This window comes from Mytilus californianus, unplaced genomic scaffold (genome assembly GCF_021869535.1).
Source record: "Mytilus californianus isolate M0D057914Y unplaced genomic scaffold, xbMytCali1.0.p SCAF_7, whole genome shotgun sequence".
Lineage (NCBI taxonomy): Eukaryota > Metazoa > Mollusca > Bivalvia > Mytilida > Mytilidae > Mytilus > Mytilus californianus.
The window spans coordinates 62,849,371-62,867,848 of record NW_026262723.1 but is presented as its reverse complement, the minus strand read 5'-3'; the positions used below and the strand labels follow the sequence as shown (position 1 = coordinate 62,867,848).

General features: G+C 31.0%; 1 long non-coding RNA gene across 1 annotated transcript; it reads left to right on the top strand.

Moving 5' to 3' along the window:
* The first annotated feature begins 4,000 nt into the window (after positions 1 to 4,000).
* On the top strand, positions 4,001 to 16,953 carry LOC127707796 (uncharacterized). The gene is made up of 6 exons (XR_007985011.1): positions 4,001 to 4,130; positions 5,607 to 5,742; positions 7,234 to 7,356; positions 13,037 to 13,180; positions 14,886 to 15,026; positions 16,876 to 16,953. It is a non-coding gene; the product is annotated as an uncharacterized LOC127707796 (long non-coding RNA).
* Positions 16,954 to 18,478: the final 1,525 nt, after the last annotated feature.

The following is an 18,478-nucleotide window of genomic DNA, read 5'->3' as shown; positions in this document are numbered from 1 at the left end:
TTGTCAACTTCGCAGTAGCATACCTTCTCTCCCATCGTATAACGTTTACATATCTCAATTGATACGTTAGTATCGTGCATCTTTACAAGACGTAGACTTCATTAGCATACACAAATCCTGCAGAGTTATTAGGAAAACTGACTGAAATAGACACTATATAAGTTTTACCGTCACGTATAGATTGACCGATACGATATATCTGTAACTTTGCAAACTGGAAACATGTTTTCGCGGTCTTTTATCTTTAGATACCGGAAAGTCGTATAATATGTCATTTTACCGATATTGTCCTATTCCCAACTGAGACATTTTGACTGAGTGTGGATGTGTATGGTAGGTATAGCATTCGTAGCAGGAAACACTTACGACATCAACACAACTGGTCTCTTTACTTTTCGATGTCATGCGATTCCCTCATTTTTGGTTGTTATCTTTATTTGTCTTCTTAATCGAATTAAGAGATTTGAACATCGGTTTAAAACTGTTGCCATAATTTACGGACGTCATCATGATTTGGTTGACCATTATCGATAATATATATGACAGATGACAACGGATATTTTCCACTTGTCATAGCCACAATACTCTCTTCCTCGACTATAGTTTTACTAACCCCTCACTAACGCAATAATCTTCCTATGTATGCAAAGTACAATACCTCAGTATTTGCCGCTCTACTTCCGGGGCTTTTTCCTAATGCAATTATGATTAATTCACTCAAGCGTTTAAATTGTCGTTTGTTTTTTATGGGTATTTGTTTCCTTGTAAGATACGCATATACATTAGAAATATTATAATTTATACTTTATTTTGGTATAATGTTTACATGGCAATTAAGTAACTTGCAACTCACGATACATATAATGCTGTTTGTTTTATATTTAAGTTCTTTAATTATAATCTCTTATGCAACAGAATATTTGAATGAAACTGAAGGTAGGCATTAATTTCTCATATAGTTTAGTTTTCTTTTTGTTAGAAAAAAATAAGTGCAAATGTTAGCTTACTTCAATTGTTATCTTTTAACCGATATATGTTGTTTCACTATTTATTTCAAGTTAACAAAATATTAAAAGTATTTTGATATCGGGTTGATAATTTACATGCACAAAATGTCATGTATTTCTTCAAATATTTGCAAACAATTTAATTCCCTGGGTTGGAGTAATTATAATAAAAAAAAAATTTAAAAAGCGAATTCACCAAAGCATTAGTTCCAATCCCTCTGAGAGAAAAGCAAATATTTGAAAAGTGCATATATAACATTGTTAGACCAAATTTAAGACGAAGAATATATAAATTGTGGTTTAGCCATGTATAACCCGAGGTTATCTGATTGAGAAAGTCTGTCATATTTAATTAAAATGTAAATGATAAAGGGATATTGAAATGGCTCCATAATAAGTATTATCGGTGTTTCCACTGTCTGTATCACTTTGCTCAGCAGCTCTTGATAAAATTGCAATCACGGCTTTGTGACGCCAAATACGTTAATCCGGTGTAAATAACTTTGATTCGGACGTCATAATTGATAAACCGACGTTGATAAGTTTGACCCGAACTTGTCAAGTCTTCTTCCGGTTTGCTGGTGAAACAAAGAAAAACAATAATTTCTGTCATGCAAAATACACAAATAAACTACACGATAAATCAATTTTCTGATTTTATTATATTTTATTGTAAAATATCAGCTGTTCGACGCAATTTGAAGTCTTTTTGAACTCGTTCGCTGCGTTCATTCGACAAAAATCTTCATATTGTGACTCATAATTGATAGTTTAGAACATCAATATGCAGACAGCCTGAGAATTGTTACTTAATATCCCGGACTACAGCCATAAAAGATTAATTATAGTTAATTCCGAAGAACATCCGATATTATGATTTCCAAAACAAAATACTTATTGCTTTTGATGCTTGCCAAGCGCATTTCTGGATTTTTAATCATTCGGCAAGACTTAGTCTAAAGCCAAAAAATCCGCCAACCCAATTTAGCATAAATAACCGAAAACAAAATCTTAAATTATAGTGTAAGCCATTTGAGTTTAACATTTGAGACACAAAACATAAATTTCAAACCTTCTATCGCATTATATTTGTATATTAAGTTCAAGTGTTATTTATAACATCCGAACGTATGTAAATGAAGGAAATGAATAAAGTATTGTTTTTAGAGAAAAAAAAATTGAATGCTTTTCATAAATAATTAATTTTTTGAAAGACCATCCCATATCTCGAGTATTAAACAATGTTTACGTGATAATATGTTGTCTAATATTACAGACAGTTTTTCCTCATGTCTAACGATGCTTGTCTATGTTTGTCATTTGATATGAATACCATATGATTAGGTATAACAGTTTTACTGTAATTGAGAAAGCAACCTAACATAGAAGTTAATCTACGTAATGCACCAAATGACCCTTTGTAAAAAAGGGTAAATTCGGGTAAATTCAACAGAAACAACTAAATATGTTGCACAAGAACCACATTCTGAATGAAATAAGATCATGAAGAGACATCGGCTATCACCTGAATTTTGACGAGAACTGAAACACAGTAAGATATGATAGGATTGGATTTTATCTTGAACTGTTATCCTTCTTCGTTTTATCTCAATGAGCAGAAGTACACATACAACATAAAAAACGCGCGTTAAAAAATTTAGAAACACTCCATTATATAGTATAAAATTGAGAAAGGAAACGGGGAATGTGTCATAGAGTCAACTACCCGACCAAAGAGCAGAAAACAGCCAAAGGCCACCAATGGGTTTTCAACGCAGCGAGAAATTCCGCACCCGTAGGAGAGCTTCAGCTATGTCTCTTTTGTTTTGTATAATGTATGTTTAAAACCTCCGTTTTCTATTCAATAATTATGTATTAGTACATGATTGCTTCATATTATTACCCATATCTTTATTTTGTGTCGAATGCTGAATAAGAATGTACGATTGCATATACAGAATTCAATAAAATATTTTTCGAAACTTTCAGTTAGTTGGGAAAAGGCTACAAAAAGCTGTGAAGTTCCAGAGCTCTACAGGCTACGGCCATCCAACGACGCTAGAGACGAAAATGGATTTTACGCTTGGACTGCAACGCATGAGGTGTCTTCAGGCTGGGCCTTCTTTCAAGGTTAAATATAAATAATGTTTTACAAGTTACGAATAAATGAATCTTTATAATCAAAATTAAAGAATTAAAGTCGACCAAGGTTCTTTATTGTATGATGTTGTATTTGATATAACGTTATTATAAGTTTAAAAAGAAGTAAAAGTGCTTGAAGAACGAGTAAGTTATGTTTTTGTTCATTCCCTACATAAATAAATTATTATCAATAAATACTACATGACTTTTTGATTAAGTCAGAAAGACTCATTTAAAGCCCTCCAAATGAAAAAAAAACGCATCGATAACGCTTAAAGTTATAATGATACCAAACAGGCCGCCTAGGAACATCTCTTAACCTGAGATATAGTTTTGATTTGGTCAACTACGGAATGATTTGTGACGTAAACTGTGAAAATCGTGTTATTACAAAAATAAGATGTGCCAATGAAACAGTTCTCCACAAAAGACAAAATGCCGTTCACCGTACGGCCTTGAATAATCGCAAAAACCCATACCGCATAGCAAGCTATAAAAGGCACCAATATGACAAATATAAAACATCTTATCTAGACAATATTTATAAATTTAACAGCGAAAATGACACAAAATTCAGTACGACATAAACATGTGAAAGGGTTAAGTGAAATCTTTTTATTTTAATCTCACTCCTTCTCCTTTTTCAATTAGATCGGTGGAATAACAATAGAAGACAAAGAACTTAATTCTGGTATAATTGATAACAAAATAACAAGTACATTCAAAACATTAGCTTATCAGAAAATTAGCAAAACACAAAAATAAGTTGTAATGTCATCAAAAATCAATATCCTAAAGTTGTCTAGATTGGTAATAAACTTTACATATTTTGCAGGGTGTATTGACATTGATATACCAAAAAGAGACAAGCAACGATTGTCGGATTACTTCGCAAATAGCAATCTCAGCTTTATTGTAGTTAGAGATAATGTTTTCCAATGTGCATTCCGTTGCACAAACTTGAATTATTTTGTCTACTATGTAAGAACAATTAGCATCATCTAGTGTTAACTTTCCCTAGTTGTAAATATATAACGAATTATTTCTACAAGTAAGTCCTTGCAAAATTGAAGGAACTTTTATTTGGTTGGACTTTATTCACTATTTGTCTTTCGCTCTTTGTTGATTTGTGTACTTTTACCTAAAACAGCAATGTATCCTGTTGAGTAATTTCTCGTATGTTTTTGTTTTAAGATTTCAATTTTTTTCTCTGTAGTTGATAATTATTTACGTAGATTATTTATAATAATTATTTTTAGAAATTGTAGTAAAATCATCATACAAAATTCAGGGCAAAATAATTTATTTTTCTATAAAGGTATCTTTGTAAAGATTGAAAAATATGGTTCTTGTCTTGAAGTTACTTTTACCGATGCACGAGATATTTGAATACTAAAGTTTTCAAATGGTTAAATTGATTATAAATGTCCTTTGTTGCAAATTTTCATAAAAACCCGACATAATCGCCGGATCGAAATTAAATTAAAGGGTATCTTATGCCAAAGGAAACACTATATAAAAAAAATTCTATAGGTATATATAAAAAACCTGTTGAAAAATGTAAAGGTATATAGTTGAGACTATTTATATTCAAATTCCTGTAGATTTGCAGAATCATACAAAATTGGAGATCACTTGGCCATATCGTTTTGCCTAATAATTATTATGTTGCATTAATTATCACAATTCTTTATAAATAAAAGGAAATGCTTGGTATACGTCAATGAAACAGTAGCCAGCAGCACAAATATCTAAAAAGGATATCTAGGGGTCAACAAACGTTTTCCTTTATAAATTATTCAGAGTACCTACTTACACGTACACATACAATCACAAGTTTGTATCTAATTGCGTCAACTTGCAACAAGACAGGATAATAAGGAACACTTGTGCGCTATAATATTTATAGAGTTCAACAAATGTTTTATATGTATAGGTATCAAGGAAACATCAAGTCCGTGCAAATTATATCGGGCTAGTTTTACATTTGGGGACTTACAGTCAATCAGAAATAACACAAACCCTAAGGAAGTAATACAAAATCACAAGACACAAAAACTAAATCAATGCACAATATTTGCAAGTTGAACATTTATTTTTTCGTCAGGATGCTCCACACTGAATGTTTATATTTATCTGGTGTAATACATGTATGCATATAATGAGATGTGGTTAACAAAATGTATATACGTCAATTAGAGAGCAACCTGTCAACACTCTTTGAACAAGAAAAGACATATCATGGTCGACATACCAATTATTCTGAATATGCATGCAATTTTGCCACTGATCGTTATCAACTTTCACATGACCATGTAAATTGGGATGCAATGACAATATATGGCAAACCTAGCATTCTAGCTGTAGATTAAAGTTAAAATAATTTAGTGTCAATACATGAACCATCCCGCTCAAGTGACTTCGTACGTTTTCACTTTGACACATTTTTTTTTACAGATGAACCTATGTCTATGCATTACCAGTATTGAAAAGTATCCAGTTACCGATAACACTGGTTGTGTTACTACCTGTCAAAACGACTCAGTTTTCTGCTCATCCGGATTTGGAATTCCGTTATTCAAGTATCAGACAGGTAGTTTGATGTTTATAATAACATAACATAAGTTTCCTTGTTAAAATGGAATTAAAATTACATGACATATATCAATTATTAATAAAAATGTAATTGGTTGTTAGGTACACAAAATTATTTCAAACCATTTAAACGCAACAACAATTTCTTCCAAAATAAAGTCCAGTAGTCCACTGCGTTTTTTATGGACAGTGCAGTCCGGTGTATCGGCGCACCTAAGACTTTTGGTTTCACTTTGGTAATCTCATTAGACCAATAATTCAATAAATTGTGTAAATAAATTCATGACATACTTCAATTTTATGAAATCTTCTTTATGTTTGGTTTCACCTTTACGATTTTATGTAATGTGAATTCAAAATAAATGAAACCCCTGTTTTGACAGTTCTTCAAATGTCTGGTGATTTCGCGCATGCCTTCTAGAAATTGCTAATTATGAATACAGGAGAGATTTTATACTTCGAAATATAGTTCAGTTTGAACCAAAAAGACTGTCAAGGATTGATAAAAAATTTACTTAAAATGAAACCAATTTTATCTGATGATGTAATTTTTTTCATGGAAAATGGCTAAACATGGTTAATCATGGGATTGCAATTATAAATTTAGACTTGAACTTATCAATTTTAATCTTTTTTCGTGCCTTCGGAAAACTAAAATAATTACAAGAACGGTTCTATTTTGTGTTACATGTGAAACAATTCAAACAAGAATGTGTCCATAGTACACGGATGCCCCACTCGCACTATCATTTTCTATGTTCAGTGGACCGTGAAATTGGGGTCAAAACTCTAATTTGGCATTAAAATTAGAAAGATCATGTCATAGGGAACATGTGTACTAAGTTTCTAGTTGATTGGACTTCAACTTCATCAAAAACTACCTTGACCAAAAACTTTAACCTGAAGCGGGACAGACGAACGAACGGACGGACGAACGAACGGACGCACAGACCGAAAAACATAATGTTCCTAGGATGGGCATAACAAAAAAAATCAACAGTTTTATTCATACTGAAGCAGTAAACGAAAACTAAATATGTCAGACTGCAACTATTGACACCAGTGAATTACATGCTCCTGTTTGTGGTCAAACATATAAAGAATGTTGCGGATTTTGACATGTTTTGGAGCGCTCAACCCCGTCCCCTATACTCCGGGATAGTGGTCTGAAATACCAGCATAAGAACAAACAGTTAAAGTCAGATAGAAAGGACTTGGCTAATCAGATCGGTACGAGGCATAACAAAACAACTAATTGAGAGACACAAATATCCGATCTACGAGTGCTTACAGTTTCTGAAAGCTAGCTCAGAGACGATTACAACTAATACATAAATCATATTTTCCTAGATTTCAATTACTGGGAAAAGGCTAGTTTGCTTGTTATCATTAATTTAATAAAAACACTAGCCAACAGTAATTGTCTTAATAAGATATTAGATGACTGTCATACAATAGCAAAATTGCCATTAAATGCTTTCATTTTTAGATATGGAGATTGTACGACCGACAATATATTCATTTTGGTACCATTGTGTTTATAAGAAAGATGGCTATGAATTTGATGTAAATTGCTATTCTAGTTCATATTACTTTAGATGCGACGGAAAGGGTAAGAATCTGTATTTTACTACGTATCCAACAGAAGAACAAAATTATTTTTAAACAATATAAATAATTTAAACACTCAGGTGACTGTTCTGAATTAAAGAATAAAAAAGAAATCATTCTGCTGTTCAAGATTATATGTTGCCCTCTTAATTTTTTTGTTTTTTCTTTGGTAATTTTCTCGTTGGATTACTGTCTCATTGACGTAAACCCCACACCTCCTGTAATTCATATGTTTTCCTTTTGTATTTTCAAATGATGTTTGTCAACGATACTTTAGAATATGGAAAAGTTGTGTTGCATTTTCATTTTACTTCCTTGTAATGTATGTACTATGTTACCCTATATTTTGTGTTAAGAAGAAGGTATAAGGTCACTTTTCTGACCCTTGAATTCGAAAATAAAAAAAATCATCATAAATCTACCAAAACAACATCCTTCATAGGTTTTGAGAAATAAATATGTCAGACATCACTTATTATGCTGTTTTTATTTTTGTTTACTCTTGTAAATTTGCATTACGGCTTCAAAGTTCTTGAATTTATTGCAAAAAGCCAAAATAGCCTCATTTGAGATCTTGTCATTAATATCTAAATATGAGCAAAAGTTTTACCCATAATATATTTTGCTACAAGATATCTTTTACATAGATGTTAATGTGTGTAAGATATCTTTTCGGGTCAGGCTGTTGCACAAATATATTTTGTCAAAACATAATGCGTAAGATGGTCATTTTATGTCGAATATGTCAATTACATGTTTATGATATTACAGTGACATAACACGTGACCTTTCTGTACTAAAGTATCCAAATTATATAACCCTGTTACCAATTGAGCCTCGGTGGCCGAGTGGTCTAAGTAGTTCAATTACATTACTGTATCACTAGCCCATCAACACTGAGATTATGAGTCTGTACTACGCACGTGGCTGGTATGTTCGATTCTAACCTTAATTGACTAGAACTGTCAGTTTTCCTGCCGAAGGTCTGTGGTTTTCTCCGGGCATTCCGGCTCCATCCGCTAATAAAAACTGAGCGCCATTAAATATTAAATAGTGCTGAAAACGGCGTTAAACACCAACAATCAATAAATCATTTATCAATAGGGCTAACATACATTTAAAAGGCTTGAGTACTTTTTCTATTTTTAACAATTTCAAGGGCCAAGTAATGGATCCTTTCATACCTTCTCCTTTTAGATAAGGTATTTTACTTTGCCTTGCAACTGTCGGTAACCTATAAAGAGGACATTGCACATGTTTTTATGTAATGTTCAATTATGTTTCTTCAATTACATGAGATAATCGATTAATATCGAACTGTAACGCTTTCGTAGGCACTAAGATCAATCTGTCCCTTATTTTGTACAAATGATCGGTGAAAAGCTTCTAGCAAAAATAGTATGATATGATATCCATCCGAAACACCTCTGTTTCAGGAATAATCTTCATAATACATGTACCAAAAGTTTGGAAAGCAAAATTTATTACTGTAAGTTCAGAATTTATTGCGATGGTTATTATCACGATTTTGACATAACAAACTAAATTTCAAGATTAATTATTACGATTTCACGAAATGCTGCATTCAGATATATGAGTCAGCTATCAGAATGCGAGTTTTTGTTTTTGCGATACTAACCCAGTTGCATTAATCGCATTTATAAAACCCTCGCAATAATTTTGGAGTAATCGTTTTGAATTTAAATATCATTTGGGTAAGAGCAAGAACGCATTAAAATAGTGAAAATATGTTAATCTTCTACATTATATGCCTGGGTATATATTCAATATGTGTAACTCTAAATCGTACATAAACAATCAATGATCTGCCATCAGCACTAAGTTTTCCATGAAACAAAACCACTGAGAAATTGCTTGAGATAACCAAAGGCAAGGTTTCTGATGTGGCACTTCACTAAGAAGATTTTGCGTTTCCCGTTAAATACACGAACAGTTTTTCTTCACGGTTACTGCAACCTTCATTTTTCATGTCTTGAGTCTTGAAAATACACATGGCGAGTTCCCAATTTGCTTGTACCAGCATTTTGTATTCGTAATAGGGTCATTATCAAAAAAACATGCAAAACTATGTTATTTGGTCTTTTCAAGTCAAAAGACATGAAACTATATCAAAATGTATCAAAATAACTATTGCATATGAAAGATATGAATGTTTTGTGATACACTATACACAGTTTACAGTATGAAATGTTATAAAAACATTCTTAATTTTTTCTCAAACCCTTGGATATAGCCAAAATCAACTGTTATTTTTTACTATAAATCCCTTCAGACCTGAAATAGGGCTATTATTCATATCATTTGTTATTAGAAATTATCACTTTTTATTGCATTTGATACATACAAACATTTTTTAATGATTTGAAAGGTGTATGCTGGTTTTATAATAAAAATATTAACCAAAAGGAAAAGTCTCATTTTTTAAGTCAATGGTGTAACCAAAAGACAAATTGGTAGGGTAAGAGTTATCTTTCTCAATATTTCAGCATTTACAATAGTTTCTCCCTTAGCAATGTTACCTGTAAGCATGTTATGCAAAAGAAAACAAACATTTATGTTGAAAATTTAGTAAAACAATATTAAAAGTAAGTACAAGCTATATCGTAATTGAAAATAGTGTCCATGGTGTACCCTTATAAAAATCTTTTTTTTTTTAAATTCCTGAACTTTGAATTAGGATATATATTGATTGTAGAAACATGCACCAGGAACACCATATAAAATAGGGGAATGGAGCCCTTATTTTGTAACTAAACCTTAAAATACACCTGAAAATCAATGGTGTTACTGTCAATGGTGAGACCATTTTAATAAAATAACACCATTGACCAGCTTAGTAACACCACTAAATATATTATGACAATCAGCATTTTTTGGTGTTTCTTTCATGTTTAACAAGCGAAACATCATATTATTTATAACAAACAATACTTATTTAACAATGTTTTAACAATATCATGTATTACATATACAAAGTTTTCAAAAACTGGTGTATGCTGGTAACACCAATGACACTATTTAGTAACACTACTGACATTTTTAGTTATTGATATTATGTTATATAATTTGAGATTTTTAAGCCTAAGAATTATTTTTTCTTCTTTTTCTTTTGCTCAGTGTTCTCTGTTTTGTGTTCAGTACTTAATAAAAGTAAAATTTGAAATGTGTTGTCAATGGTGATACTTTTGTGTCATTGGAGTTACTGAAGAGTCAGTGGTATAACTATATAAAAATGCGATACTTTTTAATTTTTATTCATAAATGAAAGTGTTTTTATGTTGTATACGAAGGATTAAGCATATTCTTATCATTTCGTCTTATACATTATACATATATTCAATTTAAGTGTATTTTTTAGTATTTACAACAGCCATAATTAGGACAGCCAACTTGTTTACGACAATGTATTCTGAAATTTATGTTTAAAAAGAATGTATAGCTAGAGGAATAATGTCAATAAGTAGTAATTTAAACCTTAACAACAAATTGGAACAGTTGTTTGATGTTTAACAATAATATTTAGTACCTAAATGCATGTTTTAAATTGGTAACACCATTGACACGATTCTATCAAAGGATGACTTAAAATTGTTAAAATTGAAGGAACCCTTCATTTTTTCCCATTGCATATTTCTGAAAAATAGTTGCTACCATACTATAGAATAGAGGGACACATTTAAATGATTTAAACAATGACATCGTTTTTCCAAATATTACTTCATCGAAATTTGCATGTTTTTTTATAATGACCCAATACACCTGTAATAATTCATTACTTTAATATGTAATTTTAATTCGTTAATAAGCATTTATTCAGTGTCAACTTTATTTAAAAAATGATTCGGACCTAAGTGTTTTATTTTTTTTTTAATTTAATTTTCTTTTACTTAGCAGAGTACATTAATTGAAATCTGTATAATTATACACTGTCTTGCAGTTTATAAACAGCCTGATTACATATGAAAGACCTATTTGCCTGTCTTAAGTCGGGAACCTGTAATTCAGAGGTTGTCGTTATTTACTGTATATCATATTTATTTTTCGTTTGTTGTATTATACATAAATTTGTTTTGCACATAAATCAGGTCGTTGGTTTCTTCTTTTGAATTATTCAACTTTTTGTTATGTCGGGGCCTTTTGTAGCTTATTATGCAGTTTGAGTTTTACTCATTGTTGAAGGTCCTACAGTTGCTAACATCTACGTCATTTTGGTCTCTGGTGGATATTTACCTCATTTGCAATAATACTACATCTTCTAATTTTTTTTTGTACATTTCAACCTTGATTTGCAAAATGAAATCTTTGATGTGAATTCATTGATGTTAGAATAATTTTTAAGTTCTAAAATGTAGAACAAACCCTAACGAACTGAAATCACTTTCAATGAGAACGAAAATTATTGTCTAACTCATTCGCACCTAATTATCTGCAATATTTTCTCGTTGTGGCGGTTGGACCAGTAGCGCATCCTTGTTAACTGGTGGTGGTGGCGAAACATTTACGGCGAGCAAAATAGGCAAAAATGTCCGATTTTATATATTACTGTTTAAACAGTTTTCTAGTTTATTACAGACCTGAACTGATTGGCCATTAATACATCCTTATTTTGATCATGTCCCTATTTATGCATATACATTAACACTTTACATGTATGATCTTTACTACTGACGTAGTGGCAACCATACTAATTCAAGCCCCCCTAATTTAAGCAATTTTTCACAGGTTTTTTTTACAATTTTTAGCTGCAAGAAGGACAGTTTCTTTGTCAAAGTTTAATAATAGCAAATTTAGACAAGTATATAGGCAATTAATTGTAAGACTCGACTTCCAGTGGTCAACCCATTTCAACAAGGGCAATTTGGATATTGATAAATGCCTGTTGAAATCGATATCACGACTTCAGTCGGCATGAGCTGCGAATGAGTTAAACCTATCAATACTTCTAGAGATTAACATATGTTTTATTAAACGATTGAGTGGATTCCATGTCCAAAACTTTGTACAACTAGTAATTGTTTCGAGTATATACAAGTGAATTAACATACAAAAGATCGTAAATCAACACTTTATTTTTTAAGGGAATTGAAAATATAATGAAATTCAGTCAACTACTCACTAAATTCCTAGCTTCAGACAGGCTCATTGGTGCAAACTTTAGATCTATTATTCGCATACTCAATATGAGGTTTACACCAGTTTAGTAAGTTCTTGGTGATCTTACTATATCTGAATCAACGAAGTGACTCAAGAAAAAGACAAAACTTATTTTGTCGGTTACGTTTCGTACAATAATTTTAAGCATGTATAAAACAATAAGAGGTCACAGAATATTAAGACTTTACATAAGTCAAGTCCGTGAGAAAATTTGTTTTAACGACAAATATCGATATTTCAAACATGCGAACAAATGCATTTCAAAAACTTGAAGTAATTCTAGAATAGTTTTAGCAAAACTGACGGATTTCATGCCAATGTATACAAAAAATAGTCATTGAATATTTTTGACGTGATGATTGTTTTGGAATTTTATTGTCTTGCTGTTTTCTTTGGGTTTCTTTGATAACGAGACCAACGTAGTAACTCATTTCTTTTTTATTCAAACTGTATTTACTGAAAATTCCTTTACCATAAGCTATTCCCATTAACATTTTTTGTTGCAGATAATATTGGTCATCGAGCGAATTGGGCTTATGCTGTCAACAATTGTACAAGTTTGAACACAACATTGTCGAATGCAGTCGGTAATTCGTCATCAGATGTATGGTCAAGATATTTTCGATACAAAAAGTTATCACCAGATACTGGTAAGTATTAAAAGTTCAATCCTATATGATAGATATAATCCTTCGAGTAAATATACACTAATTTCTTTTACTTGGTGTACATGTATATACAATTAAATCTGAAATCAGTGTTTTTGTTCCTCTCATTGATTTTAAAAGATCAGCCGCTGTTTAAAGGTCTTTGTTATTATTGAAACTTCTATTAAAGAAAAGACAAATAGTTACTCTGATTTCTTATTTAAATTTGTAATTTTAACTGTCTAATGCAAAAAAAAAAGCCGATTTTATTTGCTTTCTATAGAAATGTTCACTTATTTTGAAAGAATTCAATCAGTAATATTTTAGAAAATAAAAGAAATAAATGCATTATTTTTTTTATTTTCAGTTTTTCAGTTAAAGTTTAACGAGCCAAAGTTGTGACATAGCCCATTTACTGTAACTTGATCTTAAACCGTTTTAAATAGGACGCTACGTTAAAAACAAAAATAAGGGTATAAAAATGTGCAGTAAATATAATTACTTAGTTATAAACCTTTTTCATATGTGTTCATTTTGCGATTTTGGCTGATATTTTCGTAGTGTTATTTTCAAAATCTTTCGATCGGCAGGGGGTATGTTTTAGACATATTTTAGTTATTTCTTCTATCAGCGTGATAGAATAAACAGCAATAGTGAATAACTAACAAAGTCAATCAAATCAGTACTGTGAAATGTGTATGTACAGATATATGCGATCTGAAATATTTTAAATGAAAACGGCAATTCTTAGCTAAAAGTACTGCAATAAATTTTGCAGTTTACTTAAAGCCGAGCCTAATGTCTGTGACATTCACGCAGAACCTACTTTTAATTAGTTGTTTGGATTATTTAAGCGAGATAACAATCTTGTCATTAAACCAAATAAAAATCCAACCTGAAAATACTCAATGTTACACTTCATCAATATTAGTGCATATATAAATCCCTCGTTGAATTAATAAGTAGATTTGTACAAGTGTAAAATAAAAGAAATTGCATTTTTCACTTGCTTTCAGGCGAACATGAATATGTTAAATATAGTATAGCCATCAAGTGACTTATTTTGTTTCATTATGAATATGAATTGTAAATTCATATAAAAAACAATTCAAATTCAAAATTCACATTTACATTAACTCAAAATATGAAAAGTATAGCAAAAGCATACAGCAATCGCATAACATAATGATTTCGAAAAGTATCCACATCCCATAGCATACATTTTCAATTGACCTGGGCAACCACCCTAATGCAAAAACCAATGTTTTGTATAAAGCTGTCATTTCAGTACTTTTTAAATCTAGAATAAAAGGATTGATTAATTGCTGCTTGACGACCAGCAGCAAATATCACATGGATATTAAGGACGATAACACATTAATTTCGTAAGGTATTCCCTGATTTGTAATAAACCGACACATAAATCGGAGCAAGGCACAGTCCACACGAAGACATGTCAAACAATAATACAATATGTTTTATTCAAAAACACTCCGTCACATTGACATGTGAAACAAGAGGTAAATACATACAAAATAAAATCACATACAATCATAGAAATAAATAAAACAACTTAGAAATGAAATATATTAATAATTACTTTACTTTATAATATTTTCGTTAACTTTGAAAGGAATAAAGATACATTCTTAAGTACATTAATACAAACGTGAACATGTATGTTAAATAGTTGTTTTCATTATTGCAGACAAGAAAAGACGAAAATGTGTAGCAGTTTTCATAAACACTAATAAAACATCAAACAGGGATTATATAACATGGAGCCATTATCAACACAGGAATTGTTCCGAATTGCTCCCTTTCATATGCGTGGAAGATATTGATATGGGTATGTACCATTTTTTGTTTTTGTTAGGTTTTTTTCTACTTTAACAAAATCCTCTTCTTGCTGGGATATACAAACTGTATACAAAACAGTTTATCTCAAACAAATATAACAATAAGGATAGATTTAAATATGTTGAAATATATAGAACTATTTCGAAAGATTTCAGGTTGATGAGGTAGAAATTGCATGATCTTAAGTTTGTTCGCTTCTGAAAGTTAACAATTCATTTTCAGAGAAAATGCATAATAATTCAAAAATAATGAAAATTTGATGTATTATAAAAAGTATATTTTTCTGCTTATTTTCAAATGTAGGATTTAAAAAAGAAATTTGGCGAGAAAGGAAATTTCTTGATTTTTCAGATAAAAGTGAAATTACTGGGATATGTGATTTTTGTTATTTTTTCTGCATTGCAATTCTGTTAATTGCATTGTTCGTTATAAAAATAAGGATATGTGGTATGATTGCCAATGAGACAACTATCAACCAAAGTTCGAATTAAGTGAGTGTAAGGAATTATAGGCAACCGTACGGTTTATCGCTATTTCCCTAAATATTTGTATTCCTGTACTGTTTTTAGCGTTACCGTATGCAATATACTTTGCGGTACAGTGAAACATTCTAGGAAAGGACGATATTATACCAACTCCTCAATTTATTACTTTGGGCTTGCTTTCAAAACCTGTGAGCATTCTTCTTTATTGTATTATTTAATAATGTTTTTTCTTTTGCTCAGGGTTTTCTTATATAATATATCGATATATTACAGTTAATTTCTATTCCTGTACTGATTTTTAATGTACGAATAAAAGGGGATTTAGAATGTACGTCACTGAGACAGCAATCTAACAACATATTAAAACATATAAAACATATAGAGACCAACATATTAAGGGCTTCAACAGTAGGTTCATGATCTTGGAGTTTATCAGTTCCCGGATCGCTAGTGGTATTCCGACCGAAAATCATCCAAGTTTTTTTTTACTTTTGTTGCAATTTTTTATGGAATATCACTAGTATACTAGTTAATTACATTTTTCTTTTACCTTAATTCGTTTCATGTGTACTACATGATATTTTAGACTATTCTACATGAATACTGGGTTATGTTTTATCGTTTGTGGTTTGAATTCTGTATGTTCGGTACATTTCATATATGTCTTATTTGTCGGTATAGTCGAGTTAATTTCCATTTTCCATGGATAAAGTATTGTGTTAGTCCAAATAATTATGACGTAGTCACAGCATTTATCTAAAATAGTCTTTCAATACCGTCATAGTCATGATAATTGTTTGGACTAGTATTGTGAAAATAATTGTATGAATTTCAAGTTTATATATTCGTTACAAATGTGATGTCCTGTGCTGTCGTTAATGGAAGATGATCATTGTTATTCTGCGGTTTACATGTCGTAACGACTATTATATTATTTATTTGTGCGTTTCTCTGTGCTGAGTGTTCTTGCGTTTTTTGTGCTGTATTTCTGGCACGTAGTGTTGTCATTTTAGCGATATTTTTTAACATTGCCATATAAGCGGGAGGTTTGGGTAGCCATAAAACCAGTACAAGTCAAGAATATGGCAGTTGTTATCAAATAGTTCTTTTCTATGTATGTTGTCGTTTGTTTTTGTTGCACTTCAGTGTTTCTGTTGTTCCGTTGTTTTCCTCTTATAGTTGATGTGTTTCCCTCGGTTTTAGTTTGTAACCCGAAAGTGTTTTCTCTCAATCGATTTATGACTTTTGAACAGCGGTATATTACTGTTGCCTTTATTTGTAGTAACTGCAAGTAACTGTACTCTAGTTTTTTTGGTTTTTTTTTATAATTTTGATAAGTGATATGTTTTGTAGATACCAACGTTTCCAGTGTTACCAGTGTACATTTAAACTCAAATGTAACTGACAGTTCGACGTTACAGAACCCATCTAGGCATAGAGAAAAAACTGAAAATGGTAATTGTTTATAACTATCATATGTTGACATAGACATATTTTACTATTTCCAATCATGGTGCTCTAAATAGAGCGGTACAATCATACATAACTAAATAAACAGATTTATAAAATAAACTAGAATTTTTTTTTTATAATTTAATATCTAACAGAATGGAGCAGAAAAGAAAAACAACATAACTACATTTGTGTAACTACAATTAAAGTACAATACATATAATTTAAATAAGAAAATGTGGTATGAGTGCCAATGAGACAACTCTCCATCCAAGTCACAGTGTATTAAAAGTTAACAATTATAGGTCAAAGTACGGCTTTCAAGATGGAGTCTTGACTCACACCGAACAGCAAGCTATAACGGGCCAAAAATGACTAGTGTAAAACAATTCAGACTGGAAAAACAACGGTCTAATCTATATAAAAAAACAAAACACCCTATGAACCACACCAACAAACGACACCTACTGAACAACAGGCTCCTGACTTAGGACAGGTGCATAAAAATGCAGCGGGTTTAAACGTTTTAACAGGCGCCAACCTTCACCCTAACCTGAGACAGTAGTGTAACATTACAACATAAAAAGACACACTATAAAATATCAATTGAAATGGCGTAACTCGATCAAAAAGACATTTGAAGAAAAACAAGTAAACATACACTGAACGAATAAGTTTGATCTATGACACAATATAAATACAATATTAAAACGTAGGTGCCTTTTTAACATAGACGTTACAGGTAGAAATAAAAAAGATGTAGGAAGAGCGTCAATAAGACAACTCTTACCTGGGAAAAAATGGCGTTAAATAAAACAACGTACACAGGTAAATTTAAATATAATAATTGTTATTAGGAGTACGGAAGCAAACATTTTTTTACAAAATTAATAAATTTGTTGTTCAGAGTACGAGTACAGAAGTGAAAATTTATCGTCATACTAAATAATGTCTAGTTTCTGGGCATCTGTTCCCGTGGAAGGGGAGACAACTGCTACTCCAAAGTAGCATTAACTACTAATTTATCAAAATAAATTAAACTAGTTATGCACATTAATTTGTAATATTTCCTCTCTTTTATCAAATAAATTTTGCAACATACAACCTAATTTTAATGTAATATTCTTATCTTCATTACTGAATAACAAAATTAATTTATTATCAGAGGACAAATGAGAAAAGTTTTTACAGTTTTTGTTGAAAAAAATTAAAATGGTCATTTCGCATATGACAGGTCAATGATTATGTCATTCTTTGATGAAGTTCTTTAAAAAAACTGCCTTGACGACTAATATGTACTCCAAACAAATATTAAGTGAAGTGATTTTCTATCATTTGTTATGCAAATTAGACCTACAGTCCCAGATTTGCAAATGTCCATATATGGATACTGATTGCATTACATCATCACAAATGTAGTTCCCTAGGCTAAATGTTTGTTTTCATTTTAAGTCATATTTTTCAGTAGTATTTTACTCACACGGCGTACATGGCGTCTGCATGC